Raw genomic sequence first — 21,023 nt, forward strand, 5'->3', positions numbered from 1 at the left:
TTACAAATATCAAAAAGAGCTGCAAATTTAGAAATTAGGGCATTTATAACAGTTTTTAATCTAAACTGCCCCCCCCTCACTTTTTTAATGTTCTGTTGGGTTAACTGTTGTTTAACATTTATCCTTAAGATAGGTTAAACATGTTACTATTTTGCATAAGTGGTCCTGGGTTGCACTTACAACAAAATAAAACACACTGGCATCGTACAATAAACTATACTAGTATCAAAGGTTAAAAAATCGGTGAAAGTCAAAATGGATCTTTAAGGTTGGAGGGATCCTTTAATATACATCTTTGGGCTTAAGAAAAAAAAAACAGTCCTATAATGCATTTCACATCTTTTAAAAATAGGAAGTGTTTTGGCAGCTTAAATCTTTTCAGTTATAATATACAACTTCTTACACTGGGATTTACTTTGAGGAATAATTTACAACCATACCAATTACAACATACATACACTGGCACTTTAGCACAGGGGCAAACTTTAAAATTAATCTGAATGCTACAGTATAAAAAAAACAGCCTATGGTCTTACACTTAGCAAATTCATACCAAAATATTCTATTTTTGTGGGCTAAAGGCCAACAAAATTTTACATATGCCACAAGTTTAATACTTGTATTCACATGGCTCTTTCTTCCCTAGGTACATAAAACTTTTACATTATACCATTCCCCATTTAACGCCAACCTCACGGGGATCATTTGAAGCCAGATGCCAGTCAATACCTTGCACAGTGTTAGAATGCAGAAAACATATTTTTGAAAGCTACTCAGTGGCCACCAAATACTGTTCCTATAAAAAATGGTTTGGGAGCATGTACTGGCAGATACCTATCCACTGTCTGTAAAAACAGGGCCATCGGGATGTGCTGTGCCTCATTCTAATAAGCCCCTAATGCCCTTTCCACATGAACCCCTGTAAAACTTATTAAAACATACTTAACTATTCATTAAAGGAAAACTCACTTTTTCTCTTGGCAATGCATTAGGTTGTTGTCATATTACTTGTCTGGTTATTTGCAGGACATTACCTTTCAAATGTTCAACCAGTTCTCAATCACTCTACATCTTAGCTAGATGTTTGTAATCTGATTCACTAGCTTTCAACAAGTAAATCTACTGACCCATGAGTGATAACTTTAAATTAGTCGTTTCCCTCAACAAGCATTAGGGGGAAATTCTCCAAATCTAAATTTGAATGGCTTTTACTTGAGCTATTCAGTTAAGAATACCTAAGTTCAGTCATTAATAATTTAGTTATTTTAAGCAGCACTGATACTACCATTACCTCATCCTGCCTACAACACATAAAATAAGTGAGATGAAGTCTAATCATATTTTCTACACTAGCAGTTTTACACAAATAGAGTACTTTCCTAATGAATCTGTTTCAGACCAACTGACAACTAGTCTTAAATGTGATGCCTAAATTTAAACATTAGTATTTTCTTATTTTATACTTGTACTTTAAGTAAGGCTGTAAGTTGAAATGTCATTACTTCCTTATCAGAAGGACTAAAGGAAACAGGAACCCCGTGGCTCGGTGGTTTAGGAAGAACACTTAGTAATGGTGGCTCATGAAATTTGGCTCCAGCATAGTTCTGACTAGTTTGAGACTTAAAAAGTAAGCTGGAACTTGATAAGCTAGAATTCCAGTGTTGATTATTTGAAAAATGTACTTTGCTCTTCCCCCATTTTTCATGGCCTGTCACGCAGCTGCTGATGAGTTGTAACCATGTCCTCTTTCTGTTTTCTTATGAACAATCTTCATCTGGGAATTCTGGCCCTTGGTCTTCTGCCTATTAAGCTGTTGCTGGTTCCTCCTAACATTTCTAGATTGGGGAACTGGAAGGTTCTGCCTCTCTCCATCACCCATCGTCAGGTTCTTTGTCCCCTTTCAGTCTGCTTTTCAGATTGCAGGATTTCACTACCTGTCCTCTTGCTTAGTGCCAAGCCCAGGATAGCAGGTGTTGCTTTCTGGCAGAGCCTTTCCTTTGTCTGAATACAGAAGCTTTCATGGGCCGATCTGCTGAGCACCGCCCGGGAGCTGAGGCCAATGTCTGAGTGTCCTCAGCACACAAGTTTGAGAGAAGACCCAGCAACTTCAAGCTCGGAACTGTGACAGCAGCTGAACCTATCCCACATTGAAGCCCCCTCCCCTTCCAGGGAGAGACGAGGCACGGAACGAACAAAGCCCAAGAGCACTGACAAACTACTGCTGACCACCCCAGCGTCCGCTGACCCGACTGCTATTTATTCTTTAATTTTTTTCCCTCCAATCTATTCTGGTGTCAGGAGGTTGGTCAAATGTACCTGTGACAATCCATCTCCTTTCCACCCTCACCATCAACACCTTGACTGTCATTTCTGGTAAACTGTAACAGCCTCCTAAAGGGTCTCTTTGTCTCCAATCCTTCTCACCCCACCCAACTCCATCTCTGTCCTCAATCCATTCTCAAAAATACAGTCCAACTGATATTTCTAAAAGAAAAATATGATCCTATCAACTCCTAATAGCCCAATATTGCTCTTAGGATAAAGCCCAAATCTCATAACCTAGCTGGCAGTGTCATCGAAATCAGAGCTTTGCTTTCTTCTCCCATCACTTCTTTTTTTTCCATCTTTCCCCTGACATTCCAGCCATTCCAGTCTTCCCACATACCATTTGCTCCACCTGGAATACTCTTACTTCCACTCCTACCATACACTCGCCCCTCACCCCACATATCCGAATCCTTGGCCTTTATACTATCCTGTATCCTAGAAACTTTCCTCGGCCCCACATCTGGGTTAGATCCCCTCCTGGGTTCTCCTGAGCTCAGAAGACTTTGTCATCATAGCATTAAAACACCCCACGTTGTAATTGCCTCTGGGACCTCATCTATCCTGTTTCAATGTCAGTGCTTAAGACAACTTGATACATAGTAAGTGACCTATTACAGTAGACAAAAATATAATATACCATAGTAGGTTTGTTTATCTATCAAATATATAAACAGTGTTTCTCCAAATACATAGAGAGCCAATACACGGGAGCCATTTCTAATAAGTTCCTCATTATTAAGCATTTCTAATAAGTTCCTCATCATTAAGCATTCCCACTTGCAATGAAAGTTAGGCAAAGATGGGGCAGCTCTGGTTGCTGAATGTACAATGAAAATACAGTCATCGTCAATGCCCATTTCAACAGTTGGAATGGGTAATGGTGCGACACACACTAAGACAACAGCTGGACTAATCGAATGGTTCCTTTGAAGCCCCCAAGAGAAAACCTAAGGTCATTTGACCCCAAAGGCACTGAGACTAGCCGTTGTTCCCTTCTAGCACCTGCACAGTTCACTAGTTTGTCTCTGGGATGTTTTCCCATCTGACTTAGATCTTCCTTGGAAGATGCTATAGTTGTCCTATTTCTGTGAAGCCAAGTAATGGTGGTAAAATAGTGAAATGGCCCTCAGGTGATGTCACTACACTGTTCTCATTCTTAATATAGGAATCAACACTTCACTCACTGTTTTCCTCTATTTCTTTGTCTTAGGAGAAACACCGCAACTTTTATTCCAAGGTTTACCCTGCTGCATGCAATCTTCATCCCATTATCTTCCGCCTTGACCATTTACCACCACCGCACCCTTCATCAGGTTCTCCCCAGGGGCTCCTCTCCCTCTCCCGCATGTTTCAAACTAATTCCAATCTCTCCCACGGCACTCTGAAAACAAAAAACAAAAACTCAGCCCCACTTCCCCCTCAAGCTGGTACCCACTGCTTTCCTTCCCTCATCAGCACAGTTTTAGAAACAGCAGTCTATTCTCACTGTGGCCACTTCCTCACTTTCCATTCACTTCTGAACCCACTCATAGGTGATTTCCACCCCCACGATTTACTAAAATTGCTCATTCACAACTAGGTCACCAGCTGCTTCCTCATTTCCAATCCCAACAACCTCCTTGCATTATTACTTGTCCTCCCTTCTGTGAGACAGTTTTGACCATTTTCTACTTTGGAAATTCCCTCTTCCTTGCACTCTGGAAACACTACACTTCCTGGTGCCCCCAACTCTACAATGTTCTTTCCCTCGCTGGCTCCTCTTTCTTCAGCTCTGCCTCACATGCAGGTGTTGTGCAGAGTTCCCTTTGGATTCTCCCTTACTCCACACTCCCTCTCCCTTCCTGAATTGGCTCATCCATTTCCACAGCTTCAGCTCTCATCTAAAGGGCAATGACCCTCAAACTCATAACTTCGACTCAAGACTTGTCTCCAGCCCCAACTTTTGTCTTTTGAAATTTCTACCTAGACATCCCCTAGGAACCTGAAAGTCTGCACGTGTCAAATAAGCTAATTGTCCACCACCACCCTGAATCCTATAAAACATCCTGCAGTATTCCCTACTCGTGTACACTTTTAAGGATTTCTCTCTCCATATTGTCATGACTTGTTTCTTTATTTCCCCCACAAAGTCATGGACTATATATATATTTTTTTATATTCAGTTTTACTGAAATACATTCACACACCATACAATCATCCATGGTATACAATCCACTGTCCACAGTGTGATAACATAGTTATGGGTTCATCACCACAATCTATCTCTGAACATTTTCCTTACATCAGAAAGAACCAGAACAAGAATAAAAACTAAAAGTGAAAAAAGAACACCCAAATCAACCCCCTATCCACCCCATTTGTCCTTTAGTTTTTATCCCCATTCCTCCACTCATCCATACACTAGATAAAGGGGGTGTGATCCACAAGGTCTTCACAATCACACTGTCACCCCTTGTAATCTACATTATTATATAATTGTCTTCAGGAGTCCAGACTGCTGGGTTGGAGTTTGGTAGTTTCAGGTATTTACTTCTAGCTATTCCAATACATTAAAGCCTAAGAGGTGTTATCTATATAGTGCATAAGAATGTCCACCAGAGTGACCTCTCAACTCCATTTGGAATCTCTCAGCCACTGAAACTATTTCGTCTCATTTTGCATCCCCCTTTTGGTCAAGAAGATACTCTCAGTCCCACGATGCCGGGTCCACATTCATCCCTGGGAGTCATACTCTGCGTTGCCAGGGAGATTTACGCCCCTGGGAGTCGGGTCCCACGTAGGGGGGAGGGCAGCGAGTTCACCTGTCGAGATGGCTCAGTTAGAGAGAGAGAGGGCCACATCTGAGCAACAAAGAGGTACTCAGGCGGAGACTCTTAGGCACCATTACATACAAGTTTAGACTCTCCTTTGTGGTAATGAGCTTCATAAGGGCAAGTCCCATGCTCAAGGGCTCAGCACATCAAACCGCCAGTCCCAATGTTTGTGACAACATCAACACCAGTCCAGGTGAGGATGTCCAACACATCCGCACCTTCCCCCAGATCCTTGGGGCTGAGGAGGGGGAGGCTGTAAATGTATTTTTTATTATCTGCCCAAATTACTCTAGGATGTGTCACTATTTCACTCCAGCCTATACTAACCTACCGTATCTCACTTCCTATTCAAAGTCATGGACTATATTTTAATTTGTGCATCCTGAATGCATAGACCAGCATGTGGTTAGAAAATCTCTGCTGAACAACTGAATGAACAATATATTGAATAAAGGAATGGACCTGCTTATCCCAAAGGTTGGTGATGCTCTACCGCAGCAGTTGACAAACCACGGCCCCTAACACCTGTTGTTATGGGAACACAGCCATGCTCATCATTGACACACTGCCTATGGCTGCTTTCACATTACAATGGCAGAGGTGAATAACTGCAACAGACACCACATGGCCTGCAAAGTCTAAAACAGTGTCTATGAGGCCCTTTAAGAAAAAATGTGTCCACCCCTACTCTTTTAGTTTCTCAGCTGCTAAAACAAATACCATAGAATGATTTGGCTTAACAATGGGAATTTATTGGCTCATGGTTTTGAGGCTAGGCGAAGTCCAAAACTGAGTCATCAGCAAGGTGGTGCTTTCTCTCCAAAGAGTGGGGTGTTCTGGGGCTGGGTGCCAGGTACCCTCGGGTTTTCTTGGCTTTTCTGTCATGGCAACGTCCTCTCCTTTCTCTTCTGGCTTCTGGCTTCTCATGCCTTCTCTCTCTGTGGCTTTCTCTTTACGAACTCCAATAATAGTATTAAGACCCATCCTGACTGAGGTGGGCCACATCTTAACTGAAGTAACCTCTTCAAAGGTCCCATTTACAATGGGTTCACACCCACAGGAATGCATTACGTTTAAGAACATGTTTTTCTGGGGGTATATAACTCCAAGCCACCACAGTCTGTATTCTGGACCCCAAAAAAGATATGCTTTTCCCATAGGCAAAATACATTCATTCCATCACAACCTCCCAAAAGCCTTAAGCCATTTTAATAGTAATGCTAAGTACAAAGTCTCATCAATATCATTATAGATGTGGTCCATCCTGGGGCAAAATTCCCGTCTGATAGACCCCTGAAACCTAGGAAACAAATTACCTGCATCCAATATACAAAGGTGGGGCAGGCATAAGATAAACATTCCCACCCCAGAAGGGAGAAATTGGATGGAAAACAGGGGTCATGGGTCCCAAACAAGTCTAAAACCCAGCAGGGCAATTCCATTAGCTCTTAAGGTCTGAGAGCCATCTGCGGGATGATGCTCTATCCACCAGCCGGATGGAGCAGCAGCCCCACCCCTTGCAAGCACTTGTGCAGCAGCTATGCTCTCCCTGAACACTGGGGTGCAGGCCCCACCATCTCCAAACATCAGAACAGCAGCCAGGTGTCTGCAGACACAGACCCCACCATCTCCAAGCACTGGGGTGGCAACACTCCCTGAACAATGAGATGCAAAACCTCTCCCTCCAAGCACAGGGGCAGACCTGCCCTTTCCACACACGTGGGGGGGCCTGCTGTCTTGGCCTGAGGAAATCTTTTCGGTACAGACCTCAGCTTCCCTGGTTCTGCCCATGAAGTCATTCATCCTCCCATTTGTCCCTTTTCTGTCCTTTCAGTCCAGGCTGGCAGTAGTTCTGCACATACGAATTTTGCAAAAACCCATCAGCTTCACATGCAGTTCAAGCAGGTCTAAACCATCAGAGAACAGAACTTTCCAAAGATCCTTCCTGGAAAATTGCATTTCCAATCCTGGGCTTCCACTGAAATGGCTGACGGGATCCATGCTCAGCCACACCCTCTTTAGCAATGGGTTGTTCAGTTCAGCCCCCACATGGAGCCCTGTTCTCCAGGGACTCACTTCCCAGAAGCTCAGGGAGGTGTCTGCTAGAGCCACGTCTGGCCTTAGCCTCAGAGCACAGTACCTGTACAGGCTGAGACTCTTCCAGATTACTGATTGCTGGTCTCCTTGTGCTTACCAGTTCGATCTTCAGTTTATCTCTTTCCTCTCTGACTTCACTATAAGCTAAAAGGAGAAACCAGGCTGCACCTTCCACACTCAGCTTGGAAATCTTCAAGTTAAAGATCCAAGTTCATCGCTCGAAGTTCTGCCTTCCATCTGACAACAGAACTCAATTTTGCCAAGTTCTCTGCCGCTTTATAACAAGGATCACCTTTCTTCCAATTTCCAATGAAACCAATTTCCAATGAAACATTCATCATTTCTTTCTAGGTTTCGCCAGAAGTACCTTAACGTCCTTATGCCACCAACATTCTGTTCATGACAAATTAGGTATTCTCTACGATGATGCAAATTTCTCTATGGCTCTCGTTCCTTTTTGAGCCCTCACAATTCTTCCAGCCTCTACCCATTACCCAATTCCAATGTCATGCCCATATGTTTCAGTATTTGTCACAGCAGCAGCCCACTCGCCAGGAACAAAAACTGTTTGACCGGCTCTAAAATCTCCCAGGACCTTACCGCTTCTCAATAATGACAAGAAATGCAACAAAAATGATTACTGCTGTTGCTATCATGAACATTTACCCAACAGAAACCGATGTTACGAATTCTCCTTTATTCACGGAGTATACACTGCAGTGGGGTGAGAGACAATAAATACGTAAAAGCAAAATAAGAGAATTAAAGACCTTGATGAAGACTGAGAAGGAAACTAACAAGATGATGTGGTAGAAAGTTCCTGGTTGGGAAGAGCCATTTTAGAGAGGCTGATCACAGGGGCTTTATCTCTGGAGCAACAACATTTAAGTTGAAACCCAGAGGATGAGACACAGCCAGGCTTGGAAAATGTTGGAGGAAGAGAGTTCCAGAAGGTGGAGCAATTACCCAAGTCCTTAAGTCACAAAGAGCTTGGCATGCTTGAGGAGCCGAACGGAGGCACCCACGGACAATGTGGAGTGAGGAGGGGAAAGGGGTGCAAGCAAGGCTAAGGGAGGAGGCAGGAGCCTCGGAGGCCAGAGAGAGGCATCTGATCCTCTGATTACATTCTGAATGCCAGGCAATGCCAAGCACTTCCATTCAATTCTCTCAACCATCTACTCTTCAGTTCAATTGTTATTCTCATTTTATATATGAAGAAAAAGAGGCTCCGAGAGGTACAGATTAAATAACTAAAGAACAGAGATGATGAGAAGCGGCCCTACGTCAGAATGACTCTGACACCAGCCCTGGTCGTCTCCGCCGGCCCTCAGCCCCTCCACTACACAATCTCCCCTTCTGCTCCAACTTGAAGCCTAGAGTGAAGACACACAATTGAAAAATAATTATTCTTAATAAAAGAGCAATATATGGCAGTGTGCCAGTTTGAATATATTATGTCCCCCAAAACACCATTATCTCTGATGTAGTCTTGTTGGGCAGATGTATCAGTGTTGATTAGACTGTAATTCACTGAGTGTTTCCATGGAGATGAGCGCCACCCAACTGTGGGTGGTAACTCTGATTGGATAATTTCCATGGAGGTGTGGCCCAGCCCAATCAGCACGGACCTTGATTAGTTCACTGGAGCACTATATAAGCTCAGACAGAAGGAACAAACTTGCTACAGCCAAGAGGGACACTTTGAAGAATGCACAGAAGCTGAGAGAGTAGCTGCAGATGAGAGGCAGTTTGAGGACGGCCATTGAAAGCAGACTCTTGCTCCAAGAGAAGCTAAGAGAGGACAAACACCTCAAGAGCAACTAAGAGTGACATTTTTGAGCAACTGCAGCCTAGAGAAGAATGTCCTGGGAGAAAGCCATTTTGAAACCAGAACTTTGGAGCAGACGCCAGCCACGTGCCTTCCCAGCTAACAGAGGTTTTCTGGACACCAATGGCCATCCTCCAGTGAAGGTACCGATTGTTGATGACTTAGCTTGGAAACGTTATGGCCTTAAGACTGTAACTATGTAACCAAATAAACCCCCTTTTCTAAAAGTCAATCCATCTCTGGCGTTTTGCATTCCAGCAGCATTAGCAAACTAGAACAGGCAGCATAAAAAACTGCAAAACATGAAAAATATAAAAAGCCTTATTTTCTCATGCTTACCTTACTATAGCCATTCCCTAACTGGCCTCCCTGGCCATCCAACCATTAATCTCCCATACTGCTGCTCATAAGTTCACAATGTTCCCTTCAAAATATAAAACCATGTCAATTCTGTATTTAAAAACCTTAAAGGATTCCAATTCTCTACCAAAAAAAAAAAAAAGGCCCAAACTTAGCCTAGCACTGAAAGCCCTTCAAAATCTGGTCCTATTCTACCCATTTGGCTTTGTTTCCAGTGACCACACCCCAAACCATAAACCCTACCTCCAGCCATAAAACTGACCTCTGTTTCCTAAAGGAGCCACAAGCCGCCAAGTCTCTGCCGCATTCTTCCTGCATGAACTGCACGGTTTCACCTTCCCTAACTTGTGAATTCTCCCGGCCCAGCTCCCATTCAGCCCTCAGCCAGGACCTGCCTTATTTGCCCACTCCGTGTTAAGTTGCTCCCTAGCGCTCTGCCCCAGGAAAAACACTCTCCCAGGACACAGCAGGGCATATTTACAGAATGAATCCATGGTTTTCCAAGCCTCATCCTTTCTATCCTGATCTCTGCTGGGATGTGAAGAGGTGGAGATGGTCCTGCTGCTGCCTGGAGGTGTTTCCGTTCACTAAAGCTGCCAGAATGCAATATAACAGGAATGGGTTGGCTTTTTCAATGGGGATTTATTAGGCTACGAACTTACAGTTCGAAGGCCAAGAAAATGTCCCAATTAAGGCATCAAGAGGTAGACACCTTCTCTGAGGAACGGCTGCTGGCATCCGGGGTTCCTCTGTCATATGGGAAGGCCCGTGGCAATGGCTGCTGGTCCTTCTCTCCTGGTTCTGGTTTCAATGGCTGTCTCCAAAACGTTTCTCCAAAATCTCTCTCTGGGTATTTTTCTCTCAGCTTCTCTGAGCTCTCTGAGTTTCATCTGCCTTTTATTCCCTCATGGAGGACTCCATTCAAGGTGGAGATCCACCTTGAATGGGTGGGTCACATCTCCATGGAAACAACCTAATCAAAGGTCCCACCCAACAACTGGTCTGCCCCATAGGGATGGATGAAGAGAACATGGCCTTTTATGGGGTATAAAACAGCTCCAAACCAGCACAGGGGGTACCCAAATGATTTCACCCTAATATCCTTCACAGCCATGGAATCCACCAAAACTGACAGCCATATAGTGCAAGGCAGAAGGTTCAGATTTATTACCTGCTCTAGAAAGAAAAGACACATGCCATGGGGGGGGGGGGGATAATGCCATCATATTATGATTCTTACACTAGAAACATCAAGCATCTTCTTACCTTTTGCTAAATTTCTGCCCTCATTGTGGTTGTTTAGATTTTTCAGCAAATGTTAACTGCAAGTGTGTTTTAAATTGTTCCAATCAAGTTTACTTGCCCTTCACATGTTATATTAACTTAATTATCTATATTTTAAAATTCATTGCATTTACCCTATCTTTTTGAAAAATTACTGAAGAGGAAAGTTTACACAGTCTTTCAAACTCCAAAATAAAATTTACTTTAATAAGCATAAAAACAAAACTGTATGTAAGTTGAAAAAAAAATCCCAACTTTTTTCACTTGATTGAATTTCTCTGGTTATTTATTGAATAGAGTATTCCCATCTCTTTAAAAAAATTCTATTCTGACACTTCAACTCCTCCTATCAAAAAACATTACAGTTCTTTCAGGTTGCATTGACTGAAACAAAACTGTCATGCTTTAGGCAACCCTGGGTCTATTTATTTCAGGTGCATTTACAATGTGCACAAATTACATCCCGACATGCTCTAAGCCACTTAGGTTAACATTTTTCATATGTATTCAGCCATGGAAGATGTTTGCTGAAAAAGGAATATAAAACAGAAAGTGATCTACTAAACAGTCAGTGGAGAGAGGTACGTTACTCCTAGTGAGGGGCCTGACAATACACTGTTTTTATACACAGTCTTCAGTTTCACTAATACAGGTTTATGACCACCTAAAGGGAGGTAACAGTCCCATTGAACTTTGAGCACTCAAACAACATCTGGCGTTTCAGCTCAGGCTGGATGACAGTAACACCTAGCGAGTATAAGTGTGAGTGAGGAATCAGATAGCGCTAGAATCAATGGGAATGACTATGGTAAGAAGTAGGGAAGTGTTAAATTCACTTATTCTTCCCAGAATCCAAGCCAAAGCTTACTTGCTGTCTTAGTTTCCCAGATGTTGAAGCAACTACCAAATAATGGGTTGGCTTAAACAAGGAGAATTTATTGGCTGATTGTTCCAAAGTTGAGGTATCAGCAGGGCAATGCTCTCTTCCTGAAGACTGTGGCATTCTGGGGATGGCTCCTGGTGATCCTTGGATCCTTGGCTTTTCTGTCACATGGCTATGCACATGGCGATGTCCTCTCCTTTCTCCTCCAGACTGTTGACTTCCAGCTTCTTCCAGTGTATTTCTCTATGTCTGAATTTCATTCTGCTTAAAGAGGACTCCAGTAATCTAGATTAAAGCCCAACCTGATGTAGTGGGGACACGCCTTATCTAAAGTAACACCTCGAAGAGATCTTATTCACAATGGGTCCACGCCCACCAGAACGTAGAACAAGACTAAGAACATGTCCAAACTGGGGTGCACAATTCAATCCATCACACCAGCCTTTTAGAGATCTAATTAGTTTCCCACCTCAGAAGTGAAGAAGTTTGGTGCCTTCAATACACATACAAGCCAGATCTTGGCCTCAGAATAGAAGAAATTACTTGAGGTTAGAAAGGTGTAAATGCTAAATTTGCTAGATTATAGGATACAACATTATATGGTGTTCCTATATCCAGTTCTGATTTGCCAGTGTGATGGTGTTCAGAGCCTCAAGTTACCATATAAAATAAAGATGAGAATAACCGATGTAAGGGCTACAGAAAATCCTGGCCTGCTGAGTATGGATAGCAGCCAAACACACTAATGCAACCATATTCAGACACATTTTAAAAGTATTCTTAAAACAACAACAAAAAACCAAACAACCACTAAGTAAATTGCCTTGAAATAAAAGAATAAAAACAAAAGAGAAAGGAATTTTAGATACAACAAACACTGTCTGATGTAAACAATTTTTGAGGAATATGCAAGAGAAATCCTACCAATGAGGAATTAACTGTAATAGAAATTACCATGAACAATCAGAAAACAAGAAGAAAATATATGAAACCACTGTTTTCAGAAATTGTAAAATAGCCAGTGCAGGACTGTGAAATCTCAGGGAAAGAAAACAGAGAGAGTCCTATCATTGTCCCTTCTCACTGCCTAGAGGCAGTTTCTAGGCCAAGGCACTGGAAGGAGAAATTCAAACAGTCTTAAATCATGAGAAGTTGTAGACACAGTAATCAAAGTTTGGGGAGGCCAAGGCAGCTAGAATTTATGGTTTAGAGTTCTGGAGAAGAGGGAACTATGCAGAAATTGTCCAGAAATCTGCAATGGAGCCCCCTTGAGTCTTTGGATGAACACCAATCTGTGCATGCATACAGAAAAAAGTCCTACAAGACTATGAGAAAAACTTCTAGAAAAGAGCACTTAGTAGGGATATACAAGAAAAACAATCTCCAGAATTCACATGGAATAGAAATTTGACACTTCAGTCCTGCCAGAGTGGAAAGATATGTTGGTATACACAGATACTCAACAAAGACTCCAGAAATTAGCTCTGGAATAAAGGCAGTTCTATACACACCTCAAAAGAACTTAAAAACAAACCTCAAAAATATCAAACTAATCAATAAATAACCAAAGTGTCTGCTCAAAAAAGTATATAACTCTTTATTGGGGATTGAATCATGGCCCTCAAAAATGGCATGTTCAAGTTCCAACCCCTAGCTAGTAGGTGTGAACAGATTTGTAAATAGGATTTGTATATGGGACCGTTGAAGATGTTATTAGTTAAGCTGTGCTCAGACTGAATGAGGAAGAGCCTTAATCCAATATGGCTGAAGTCCTTGTAAGCAAAGGAAATTGGACGCAGAAAAGGAAGCCACAAGGAGAGTAAGTAGATGGAAGTAAATGGAACACAGAAGAGAAAAGAGAAGCTGTTGCCATGTGACAGGAAAGCCAAGGACCAAGGATCACCAGCAGACAGCCCCAGAACGCCACAGTATTTAGGCAGAAAGCATTGCCTTGCTAATGCCTCAATTTTGGATTTCTGGTCTCAAAACCATGAGCCAATAAATTCCTGTTATTTAAGCCAACCCATTGTATTGTATTTGTTTTAGCAGCTAGGAAAACAAAACAACTCTTTAAAGAAATAGAACAAAATGCAGCACCAAGAAAGGTAAAATTCACAACCTCCAGAAAGCAATCAAAATAACTAGAAATATGAAGAAACAGGAATATGACCAACAATGAAGAGAAAAATCTGTCAATAAAATCCAGACTAAAAAATGATGTAGAAAAGGATGTTAAAACTATTTTTTATAAATAGAGTCCATATTATCCAAGATGTAGACCAAAACATTAAATTACAAGAAGAGAAATAAAAGACTCAAATATAACTTTTGGAGAGGAAATATACAACCTCAGAAATGACAAACAGGTTAGATGAAATTGGGGCAGATTAGATACCGCAAAAGAAAAGATCAGTGTACTTGAAGACGTCACACTAGAACTATCCAAAATGAAGCACAGAGAGGAAAAAAGACAGAAAATACATGAACAGAGCCTCAGTGATATCAAGTTGTCTAACACAATTAGAATAAAGATAGAAAAAGTACTTAATTAAATAACGGCAAAAATTGCGACATTTGAGGATAACTATAAACACAAATATCAAAGAAGGAGAGGCGGGGCAAGATGGCAGAGTGGTGAGGAGCAGAATTTCGTCTCTCCCCTAGAGCAGCTGGCAGTTACCCAAGAACTATATGAAACAGCGTTTTCGGGGTCTCCAGTAACCAGTCACACATTGGACTCAAGTTTGGAATTGGAGGAAAAGCTGAGATCGCAGCGAACATTGTAAGTTCCCCGAACCAGGGGTCTGGCGCCCCTCCCCACCCAGACCTCACAGACTGTCTTGCTGCCAGCTTCCTGAAAGGGGGGGGGGGAAGAACCAAAAAACAGCAATCTGCTGAGGGCAAGAAGGGAGGCTCAACCCAGCCTCAACTGCAGAATTAATTAACAAATTAATTAACTAACTTTGGGAGCTGGGGTGCTAAAGAAGGGCTGGGCTCCAAGAAGTGGGGGCACGTAAAAGCGGGCACCCATTCCCAGACTCCAAAAAAGCCATTTTTTTTTTCCCTTACATTTTGTCCCTTCTGGCTTCTCACTGATCCCTTATCTCTTTGCATTTCAATAGCCCCTGGCAGGGGTGGAACTGAAGCGGTTGGAGAGTAATTATCAGACAATAGCCCAAAGCGTATCTTTAAATGCTCTATTCTGACACTGACAAAACTTCCAGGCTGGGGAAAGACATTTAAAAGAGACTCTTTTTTTTTTCCCTTTTTTCTTTTTCTTGATTTCTTTTCTACTTTTTTTTTTTTATCTAAAAGTAATATATGTGGTTATTTTCTATCGGAAAGCCCAGGTTGAGAGACTAGGCTGGGCTTGAGGGGAGACAAGAGTACCCACAGTGTCTTTGAATTCTGTAATCACTACTGGAGGCCTCCAGCCCCATCTTTAATTGGTAACTCAGGCTGACCAAGGAATCTACCTTGAGAGGCCCCAAAGAGGAGAGAGGAGAAGGGAATAGTGTCCCTGAGAGACAACTGGAGGTCTGAGGATTGGGAGAGTGGAGGGAGGCCCAGCTCAACTGGCAGTCCTCCTTCTGGGAATTCAGACCCCAGGGGCTGGAATTCAGATTCCAGCTTCAGTCAGCCACGCCCCTGACAGGCTCAGAGTCACCAGGAGAACTAAAGGCTCCATACCTCCTTACACTGGTGGGGGAGCTGCGGGCTGGCCAGCGCCACCTGCTGGACAGGAGAGGAAAAGCACCAATTCTAAAGGCCTCATAGGAGGGTCTCATTCTCAGGAAAACTCCATACCCTCCCAATGAGACCTGGGCCTCACCAGACTGGGAAAATCTGACTAGGGTCGACCATATCCAAGGAGACCCACTCACAAAAAGGTTACATAGAGGCAGAGCAAGAAACAGAAAAAACAAGAGGGGAAAAATTGTGATCAACTAAATAGAACCTAAGTTAGAGGTCTAGAATAAGTTGAACTGAATAACAGAGGCCAGAGAACAAAGCCAACCAACAAGAAAACCACTAGGTAAAAGACAGAAAACAAGCTCCAAAATAAACTAATCAAGAGAATCAGATGCCTAGACAACTTAAGATAACAAGCCATACCAGGAAACACGAAAACATGGACCAGCCAAAGGAACAAACTAATAGCTCAGCTGAGACACAGGAGTGGAGGCAACTAATGCTAAATAAATTTGATGAAATGAAGGAAGATATAGCAAAAGAGCTGAAGGATATAAAGAAGACACTGGCTGACCATAAAGAAGAATTCATAAACTTAAAAAAACAGATGGCAGAACTCATGGGAATGAAGGCCACAATGGAGGAGATGAAAAACACAATGGAGGGACACAACAGTAGATTTGAACAGGCAGAAGAAAGGATCAGTGAACTGGAAGACAGGTCATTCGAATTCATACACACAAAAGAACAGCTGGTGAAAAAAATGGAAAAATATGAGCAGGGTCTTAGGGAGCTGAGTGACAACATGAAACGCACAAATATACGTGTTATGGGTATCCCAGAAGGAGAAGAGAAGGGAAAAGGGGCAGAAAGAGTAATAGAAGATATATTCACTGAAAATTTCCCAACTCTTATAAAAGACAGAAAATTAGAGATTCAAGAAGTACAATGTACCCCAAATAGAATAGATCCCAATAGACCTACTCCAAGACACTTACTGGTCAGATTGTCCAATGTCAAAGACAAAGAGAGGATTCTGAAAGCAGCAAGAGAAAAGCAATCCATCACATACAAGGGAAAGTCAATAAGACTATGTACAGATTTCTCTGCAGAAACCATGGAGGCAAGAAGACAGTGGCATGATATATTTAAGATACTGAAAGAGAAAAACTGCCAACCAAGAATTCTATATCCAGCAAAACTTTCCTTCAAAAATGAGGGAGAGATTAAAACATTTTCAGACAAACAGACACTGAGAGAGTTTGTGAATAAGAGACCAGCACTACAAGAAATACTAAAGGGAGTGCTACAGGCTGATAGGAAAAGACAGGAGAGAGAGAGTTGGAGAAGAGTGCAGAAATGAAGATTATCAGGAAAGGTAAAAAGAGAGGAAAAAATAAGATATGACATATAAATTCCAAAAAACAAAATGGTAGTAGAAAGTACTGCCCTTACAGTAATAACACTAAATGTAAATGGATTAAACTCCCCAATAAAAAGACACAGACTGGCAGAATGGATTAAAAAACAGGACCCATCTATATGCTGTCTACAAGAAACTCACTTTAGACACAAGGACAAACATAGACTGAAAGTGAAAGGTTGGAAAAAGATATTTCATGCAAACAACAACCAGAAAAAAGCGGGAGTAGCTATATTAATATCAGACAAGTTAGACTTCAAAAGTGAAACAATTAAAAGAGACAAAGAAGGACACTATATATTAATAAAAGGGTCAATTCATCAAGAAAACATAACAGTCATAAATATTTATGCACCAAACCAGAATGCCCCAAAATTCATGAGGCAAACACTGCGATCACTGAAAGGAGAAATAGATACCTCTACAATAATAGTTGGAGACTTCAATACACCACTCTCATCAATGGATAGAACATCTAGACAGAGGATCACTAAAGAAACAGAGATGTTGAATTGTATGATAAATGAACTAGACTTGACAGACATTTATAGAACACTACACCCAACAACAGCAGGATACACTTTTTTCTCAAGTGCTCATGGAACATTCTCTAGGATAGACCACATGTTGGGTCACAAAGCAAGTCTCAACAAATTTAAAAATATTGATATTATACAAAACACTTTCTCAGACCACAATGGAATGAAGTTGGAAATAAATAAAAGGCAGAAGGTCATAAAATTCACAAACATATGGAGGCTAAACAACACCCTCTTAGAAAACCAGTGGGTAAAGGAAGAAATTACAAGAGAAATTAGTAAATACCTCGAGGCAAATGACAATGAAAACACAACTTATCAAAACTTATGGGATGCAGCAAAGGCAGTGCTGAGAGGGAAATTTATTGCCCTAAATGCCTATATTAAAAGAGAAGAGAGAGCAAAAATTGAAGAGTTAACTGCTCACCTGGAGGAACTAGAGAAAGAACAGCAAACTAAACCCAAAGCAAGCAGAAGGGAAGAAATAACAAAGATTAGAGCAGAAATAAATGCAATTGAGAACAGGAAAACAATAGAGAGAATCAACAAAACCAGAAGTTGGTTCTTTGAGAAAATCAATAAAATCGATGGACTACTGGCTAGGCTAACAAAAAAAAAGAGAGAGCAGATGCAAATAAATGCAATCAGAAATGGTAAAGGAAATATAACTACCGACCCTGCAGAAATTAAGGAGATAATGAGAAGATACTATGAGCAACTATATGCTAATAAACTAGACAACTTAGATGAAATGGACAACTTCCTAGAAAAGCATAAACAACCAACATTAACTCAAGAAGAAATAGATGACCTCAACAAACCAATCACAAGTAAAGAGATTGAGTCAGTCATCAAAAAGCTCCCAAAAAGGAAAAGCCCAGGACCAGATGGTTTCACATGTGAATTCTACCAAGCATTCAAGAACGAATTAGTACCAATCCTGCTCAATCTCTTCAAAAAAATTGAAGAAGAGGGAAAGCTACCTAACTCTTTCTATGAAGCCAACATCACCCTAATACCAAAACCAGGCAAAGATACTACAAAAAAAGAAAATTATAGACCAATTTCTTTAATGAATATAGATGCAAAAATCCTCAACAAAATACTCGCAAATCGAATCCAGCAGCACATTAAAAGAATTATACACCATGACCAGGTGGGATTTATTCCAGGTATGCAAGGCTGGTTCAACACAAGAAAATCAATTAATGTAATACACCACATCAATAAATCAAAGCAGAAGAACCACATGATCATCTCGATTGATGCAGAAAAGGCATTTGACAAAATTCAACATCCTTTCCTGATGAAAACACTTCAAAGGATAGGAATAGAAGGGAACTTTTTCAACATGATAAAGGCAATATATGAAAAACCCACAGCTAACATCACACTCAATGGGGAGAGACTGAAAGCTTTTCCTCTAAGAACAGGAACAAGACAGGGATGCCCACTATCACCATTGCTATTCAACATTGTGCTGGAAGTTCTAGCTAGAGCAATTAGGCAAGAAAAAGAAATAAAAGGCATCCAAATTGGAGAGGAAGAAGTAAAACTTTCACTATTTGCAGATGACATGATTCTATATGTAGGAAATCCGGAAAAATCTACAGCAAAGCTACTACAACTAGTCAATGAATACAGCAAAGTAGCAGGCTACAAGATCAACATGCAAAAATCTGTAGTGTTCCTATACACAAGTAATGTGCAACAAGAGGAGGAAATCAAGAAAAAAATCCCATTTACAATAGCAACCAAAAGAATCAAGTATTTAGGAATAAACTTAACCAAGGACACAAAAGACCTTTACATCGAAAACTATAAGAAACTGCTAAAAGAAATTGAACAAGACCTGAAAAAATGGAAGAACATACCATGTTCATGGATTGGAAGACTAAATATAGTTAAGATGGCAATTTTACCTAAACTGATTTACAGATTCAATGCAATACCAATTCAAATCCCAACAACTTACTTTACAGAAATAGAAAAACCAATAACTAAATTTATTTGGAAGGGTAAGGTGCCCCGAATAGCCAAAAATGTCTTGAGAAAGAGGAATGAAGTGGGAGGTCTCACACTACCTGACTTTGAAGCATATTACAAAGCTACAGTGCTCAAAACAGCATGGTACTGGCATAAGGACAGATATACTGATCAATGGAATCGAATTGAGTGTTCAGAAGTAGACCCTCACATCTATGGACAACTGATCTTTGATAAGGCAGTGAAGCCAAAGCAACTGGGAAAGAGCAGCCTGTTCAATAAATGGTGTTTGGAGAACTGGATATCCATTTCCAAAAGAATGAAAGAGGATGTCCATCTCACACCTTATTCCAAAATTAACTCAAAGTGGATCAAAGACCTAAACATTAGCACCAAGACCATAAAACTCTTAGAAGAAAATGTAGGGCAGTATCTTAGAGATCTTGTGAAAGGAGGTGGTTTCTTAGACCTCACACCCAAGGCACAAGCAACCAAAGAACAAATAGACAAATGGGATCTCCTCAAAATTAAACACTTTTGTACATCAAAAGGCTTTGTCAGAAAAGTCAAAAGGCAACCTACACAATGGGAGATGATATTTGGAAACCACATATCAGAAAAGGGTTTAATATCCCGAATATATAAAGCAATCCTGCATCTCAATAACAGAAAGACAAACAATCCAATTAAAAAATGGGCAAAAGACATGAACAGACATTTTTCTGAAGAGGAAATACAAATGGCTCAAAAGCATATGAAAAAATGCTCAACTTCACTGGCTATTAAGGAAATGCAAATCAAAACCACAATGAGATATCATCTCACACCTACCAGAATGGCCACTATCCAAAAAACAGAAAATGACAAGTGCTGGAGAGGATGTGGAGAAAGAGGCACACTTATTCATTGTTGGTGGGAATGTAGAACGGTGCAACCACTCTGGAAGACAGTATGGAGGTTCCTCAGGAAGCTAAATACAGATTTGCCATATGACCCAGCTATTCCATTGCTGGGTATATACTCAGAGGAACTGAAACTTAAGACACAGACAGACATTTGTAGACCAATGTTTATTGCAGCATTATTCACAATTGCCAAGAGATGGAAACAGCCCAAATGTCCATCAAAGGACGAATGGATAAACAAACTGTGGTATATACACATGATGGAATATTATGCAGCTGTAAGACAAAACAAAGACATGGATCATGTAATAATGTGGCTGAACCTTGAGGACATTATGTTGAGTGAAGTTAGCCAGAAACAAAAGGACAGATTCTGTATGGTCTCACTAATATGAACAGATATTAATGAACAAACTTTGGGAGTTAAAAGCTGACAAACAGGCGACCAGGAGATAGAAAGAGGGCAGAGATCAGCCATTTGATGCTGAAGGACTACAGAATGTTTAGGATTGATCGCATAGATCCAGAAATAGATAGCATAATGCTGTGTGATGGTAGCACGGTATTGTAAGTACACTGAACAAAGATGTCTGTGAGTAAAGCTGAAAGAGGTGGGATAGGAGAATGTATGACACCAGAGGTAACGATAGATGATAAAGACTGGGACTGTATAACGTGGCAAAAACTGGAGTGGCCAATGACTGTTACTAAATATACAAATATAAAAATGTTTTTGCATGTGGGAAAGCAAATGAATGTCAACCATGTAGAAATTTGAAAAAGGGATGGTATTCAGGAAAAAACATAATCAAAGCAAACTGGAGTCTATGGTCAACAGTAACATTGTAATATACCTCCATTAAATGTAACAAAGGCAATATGCC

General features: G+C 41.1%; 1 protein-coding gene and 1 pseudogene across 2 annotated transcripts in view; both read right to left on the reverse strand.

Moving 5' to 3' along the window:
- The window catches only part of MTUS2 (microtubule associated scaffold protein 2), a 426,320-nt gene that overhangs the window by 343,148 nt on the left and 62,149 nt on the right, over positions 1-21,023 (reverse strand). The gene's annotated exons all lie outside the window — the stretch shown is intronic.
- Positions 1,458-1,879, reverse strand: LOC119507313 (annotated as a pseudogene).

The sequence above is a fragment of the Choloepus didactylus genome, chromosome 12 (genome assembly GCF_015220235.1).
Source record: "Choloepus didactylus isolate mChoDid1 chromosome 12, mChoDid1.pri, whole genome shotgun sequence".
NCBI lineage: Eukaryota > Metazoa > Chordata > Mammalia > Pilosa > Megalonychidae > Choloepus > Choloepus didactylus.